Source organism: Hemicordylus capensis, chromosome 2 (assembly GCF_027244095.1).
Source record: "Hemicordylus capensis ecotype Gifberg chromosome 2, rHemCap1.1.pri, whole genome shotgun sequence".
Classification (NCBI taxonomy): domain Eukaryota; kingdom Metazoa; phylum Chordata; class Lepidosauria; order Squamata; family Cordylidae; genus Hemicordylus; species Hemicordylus capensis.
The window spans coordinates 55,241,252-55,247,251 of record NC_069658.1 but is presented as its reverse complement, the minus strand read 5'-3'; positions in this window follow the sequence as shown (position 1 = coordinate 55,247,251).

Sequence of the window (6,000 nt, the reverse complement as noted above, 5' to 3'; positions counted from 1 at the left end):
TGAGTAGTTGGTCCAAAGTCAACCAGTGAGGCTCTACACATGATCCATGTGTAGACTCTGGGAGGGTTCTGCAGGGAGAGCAGGCTTATTCTGCTTTCCCCACTGACGAACAGCCACTCATTGCTGGGCAGCCGGATCGGCCACCCACACAACTACTGGTGTCTTCAGAGAGCTGGTAGGGGCTGTAGGGATCGGGGGCCTCCTGGCTCCCAGAAGTCCTAGGATGCCCCACACGAGTGTGTGGGGTATCCTGGGGAGACCCCCCGATACCGGGAGGCTTATTTTAGCCTCCTGGTGGGGGTCTTTTCGTGAGTCGCCGCAGCACAAAACTGTGCCATGGTGACTCACAATTGGGAAAACAGGGTTAGCAGAGTGCTTGCTCCAGTAACCCCATTTAAGAGGGAGACTTCTGTGGCAGGCTAGCCATCAGAGAACCACCAGGCTCGCCTGCGAGCCCGGTGGTTCTCAAGAGGAAAGAAAACTGGGCTGGGCTCCTTTAGCCCGTTTTTCTCCCATTGTGAGAATAGCCTCATTGAGTTTCATGGGTGAGTGAGGATTTGAACCTAGGGTTTTCCCATACCTAGTCCAACATTTCAAGTTTTGTATTATATGTTTTTGGAGTGCATAATAGAAATAGCATCTGCCTTAGGCAGAAGAAGAGGAAAACTTTTTTTAAAAAAACCAACTTGTTAAGAAAAGCAGGGTGGGGTGTTTATGTAATCTAACTAATGATTTTGGCCCCATGTGATAAAAAGTGCCAGGGTATAAATGTGTGGATCCAATTGCAATGGATCAAGTCAGCAACTGACCAGTAATAATAAATAGTTCACATAACTCATGTTCCAAAATGACACTAGCCATCCTTTTCTGTGCCATCACTAGACTGCCTTGTTTTCACTGGAGTTATTCTAAGAAGAAGCTGCAACTGATATATCCTCAGCACACTCACAGACACCATTGCATTCATCAGTAGGACATCTGCATACACAGAATCGATCTAGGTCTGTTACTGTAAATAAAAATGCTGAGGGTAGTTAGCTGTCAGACAAGCTGAATTGTAGCCAGTATCTGGGGTTCAGGGTGGTCCAGTCCACTGGAAATGATGCAAGATGAGATACAAGCTTTGCAGGCTGCTGTACAAATTGCCTTCATATACGGCTCATGTTCAGGGTGAGTGTTGTACCGCAGGACAGAAAGACTCAATGGCCAGGTTCAGATATAACACAAAACTGGAGTTTCAGTTTGAAACCATGAATTGAATTGCAGATGTTCGTTCAACCATGGTCCAACAACATCCAGTTGCAGGAGAGGGGAGCCCCTCCCTACTGCCCTGCCGCCAAGGCCTATCCCAGCAAGCTACACATCCAGACTGTGGGCAAAGCATCGCCACATCAGCCGAGTGGCCGCAATTGGCCATTATCTCAAAGTGGGTGTGCCAAGCGCGATAATCCATTTTCAGACGTCTCTGCCCGTCCTTGGCAGGGGAAGAGCATTTAAAGCCCTTTAAGTGCCATGCCATGCGAGTGCTTCTTCTGACAACAGTGGTGGTGGGGGTTAGAATATTTCCCTCTTATTTAGGAAAGGGAAGGGAATGTGGAGAATTTCTGGGAGGGGATATGTAGATGAGGCATGGCAAAGGATCCTGTGGGGTCTTTCCCGCTATGACCTAGGATGCTGTTCCGAGGGATCACCCAGCAAAGCAATCCATGCAGACCAATCTGAATTACAGTTCCACTGGTAACTTGCTGCTGGTGGGCTTGCCCTCTCATGAGAGGACCAGTCTACTGTAAAGCCTTGCACACACCCAAAGGAGATGTTGACACGCCATGTGTCATAGCCTGGCTGCGTGTGTGGATGAGGGAAACACCAGCTTCTGGGATGGACCATTAAATCCATTCAAAATTCCCGACTTCAGTCCAGTGTTGCACAATATGCAGATCATGGCTGCTCCACAATCCCTGCTTGGGGTTGCCTTTTAAACCCAACCCTTGGTACCCCATCCCCAGCCATTTGCTCCCCTCCCGGAGCTGTGATGGGATGCCCTGCTCATATTGCTACCTGGAGTGTCTGTACTTGTGAACATAGATTATTACTAGTTCATTCTTGGGGAGCAAAGCACTTAGTGCCCATCCTGTCAGATGTTCCCTCCCAGCACTGTGATGTTGCTTGCTGATGGTGGGTTATCCCTCTCATGAGAGTGCCAGTCTACTGGGGAGGACCATGGGGTGTTAGCCCTAGGTCTTCCTCTGGACTGCATGCTCACAGGTTGAGTTACCCAACAAATGGGGCCCCCACTTCAGGGGTGTAACAAGGGTAGGGCAGGCAGGGTATGTGCCCTGGGCACCATTGCAGGGGAATGCAAAGTGCCTGCCATGCCCTGCCCCCCCAACTGCAGTCAGAGTGGCGTGCCACTGCCCCACTGCCCCACTCCCAGTGAGCACTTGCCGTTTATTTCCAGCAAACACTTGCCATTTATTTCTCTTCCTCTCTCCCACAGAGGGAGAGAAAGGAAGAATAGATGCTTTCAGGCAGCAAGCACTGCCTGGAATGACGCCAAAGAGTTTGCTCAGGCTCTTCAGAGCTTGAGGCAATGCCCCCTTTACGTCACCCTCAAGCTCTGAAGACCCTGAGAAAGCTCTTTGGTGTCATTTCAGGCAGTGCTTGCTGCCTGAGAAAGCTCTTTGGTGTCATTTCAGGCAGTGCTTGCTGCTTGAAAGCATCTATTCTTCCTTTCTCTCCCTCTCTGGAGGGAGAATAGGGGAATAGATCTGCTTTCAGGTAGCAGATGCTGCCTGAAATAAAGAACAAGTGCTCACTGTTGTGGGGGAGCAAAAGGGGTTGACTGTCTGTCTGTACTCTGAATTGCAAACATGTTAGAAAGGGACAAGCTGAATTCTAAAGCTGCAGTTGCTCCATAAATGGCTGCTGAATGCCGCAGTTTTTATTTTTGCTGGAGCCAGACCCAAAGAGAAGAACTTGCAAAACTGTGAAGAGCAAACCATCCTAAATATGATGGGAGGTTGTAAGCTAGATCTGCAGAATATGTGCTCCCATTTGGCCATTTCCTTGCATTAAAATCTGCTCACAATGAGCAAACTTTGGAGGTGTTTCAGGTTGTCTTATTTAAGCCTAGCAAGGGCATGGTTCTGCTTTATTAGCTCCAAACAAGTAAGTGTGTGTGTGTATGTGTGAGTGTGTGTGTGAGAGGGGAGGGAGGGAGGGAGGGAGGATGGAATGATAAATAATTGAATGTCCAGTCTTTGAGGAATCAAGTTCTGTTTGTTTGTTTGTTTGTTTGTTTGTTTGTTTGTTTGTTTGGTTTCTATACCGCCCTTCCAAAAATGGCTCAGGGTGGTTTATTCTAAACAGAAACATCAGATAGACACCAGCAACCAGTCACTGGAGGTACTGTGCTGGAGGTGGAGAGGGCCAGTTACTCTCCCCCTGCTAAATAAAGAAAATCACCACATTAAAAAGGTGCCTCTTTGCCCAGTTAGCAGGAGTTAAAGCAAACAAAAATCAGGCAGCTGATGTAGTCCATATTAGGAACAATGGTGACCATGATTATAACATTCCCTTTGTGACCTCCTACAAAATGGTGATTTAGTCATGGATTTTAGTTTTAATTGCTCTCTTTGTCAACTAAGGCAGTGCATATCTTCTCTAAAATGGCCCTCTTATAGTTTTCCTAACTTTGAAATTGTAACATAAAACAAAGCATAAATGCATGAACAAAACAAAAACAAAAAAGCATCATGACTCAATATACATGTATCAGAAGTAAAACAATGCTGTACCACAACAAGTGAGGGGGAGCACTCTGGAGGTTTCAGACTCAGTTGTTAAAATCAGACCTAGAGCCAACTAAGAATCATGCTGCAGACCCTCCACTATTTCACAAAAGAAACTTTGGGGGTATGCTTGTAGTGAGATGTACTTGTAACACTCTATTCTGCAAAAGCCCAGCCTTCCACTCAGGGGCGTAGCAAGGTTGGAGCGGGCACAGAGACAAGATTTTAAAATGCCCCCCACTGAAGCTCAGCTCATGAAGTAAAGAAATCTTAAATGAGGCTGAACAGTGGTAACAAAAAGCATGGTAAAAACATTGTGTGTGTGTGTGTGTGTGTGTGTGTGTGTGTGTGTGTGTGTGTATAACACCTATGTGCTACAATAGAATGTGTAGAATAGAATAGAATCATCCTAAAAAATTTTTTTTAAGATTTTGTAAATTGTGGGTGATGCAAGTCATGTAATGGTACCAGAGAAAGACATGCTGTTCTGGTAGCTCCAGGTCTTAACACTCACATCAGTTTCAGAGGATGGATACAACTGAAGGAAGCCCGGGAGGGTGCGTGGCTGGGGGAGTCAGTCATGTGACTTGCCTCTGGGTGGGCCCCCAGACAACTGTCTCCCCTTGCTCTATGATATTTACACCCCTGCTTCCACTGATTTAAAAGCCAAGAGGGTGTTGGTTAAACATATATATTCAATTAACATAATTGGATGATGATCTGCTATACCAGTTTAAAATGTTTGGAAGGGGGAGGGGGCACAATTTCAGTGCTTGCCCTAGGCACCATTTTCCCTAGTCACGCCCCTCACTTGTGTAGGGCCCCCAACTCTCCATGGCAAAAGACAGAACTGAAGCACTGCAAATTCCCCTTTCCCTGTGAAGCCTTGCCCAAAGGGGATTTTGATGCTCCATGTGTTGGAGGCTTGCCGCGTGCGTGTGTGGAAACCCATTCTAAATTCCTGAGTTTGGTCCAGCATTGTGCTACATGCAGATCTGCTGCTGTGGGGATTCACGGGAGAGGGGAGCCCCAATTTCAAGTGACCCCAGGGTAGTGAGGTCACCCTTTGGGGGCACAAGAAAGGGTACACATGTCCACATGGGCTGACGGGCTGACAGGGGGCACATTTTGATAGTTATGTGGTGGCAGTTGCCAAGACAGGGAAAGCAGTCACTGGGGTACCCATACCCACAGTTTAATCCCATAGAGCAACACAAGCTCAATATAGAGCCCCAATGGTCTGTCACTCTTGTGAGACCGCAGTCCTTAAGAGAAGGGGATGTTTTGCCATAAGGTATCAGTAGAACTGTTGCTTGGCAGTTCTCTCCCCTCCCTTCTTATGGTCCTTTTCATAAGTTGTAAGGGAGTCCCCATGTCCTGGCACTCTCTTCAGCAAGTGAAGTCCATCCAGGGTCAGCATCCATCATTATCACAGAGGAGTCATCTCTCTTCTCAGTCATGTCAATGCTGATCCAGCTGCCCAACCCTTCTCATGAGTAAGCCTAAGGACCACAAACCCCCAAGTGGAAGGGGCTGGGTCCCCCTTCCCCAACCTTTGTGTGAAAGAAATAGAATTTGGCTACTCAAGAATCGCTGCTTTGGGCTGGCTTTTTAACCCTGTCCCAGGAACTCCACCACCACCACTATTCCCCTCCCGGTGCTGTGGTGGGGTGCCCTGCTTATGTTGCCACCTGGAGTGTTTGTGCTTGTGAACATACATCATTGTTGCCTCCTTCCCAGGGAGCAAAGCAATTAGTGCCCATCCTGTCATCCAGTCCCCCTTCCCTCCTGCTTGCCGGGTGGGGAGAGCAAGGGACAGAGTGGGAAGGGGCAATCCCCTCTTTGACTATGCTGCTTTACAAGCGGACAAGCCTGGGATGGAACATGATGGCATCCCTGTTGCCGGGCCATTCCACAGCTGCTTAGATGACAGGAGTGGTGGGGCTGGTGCTCAGAGAGCTGGCCAGTGAGAAGCAGTGCAGGCATGGAGCCGGTGAAATCCTGGGCGCATCTGCGCCACCAACTCTATGGCTATGGTTTAGAAATGGGCACCAAACCGCAGTTATGGTGGCATCTGGATTCAAATGTAATGCTTTGGCAGCCAAATGAGAGATCTTGGTAACAAATCTTTGTGCAAACTGAAGGTTCAAACCGGAACTTGACAAGGCAGACCAGAGGTCTCTTTCAGCCAAGACTGCAGTTTCACACA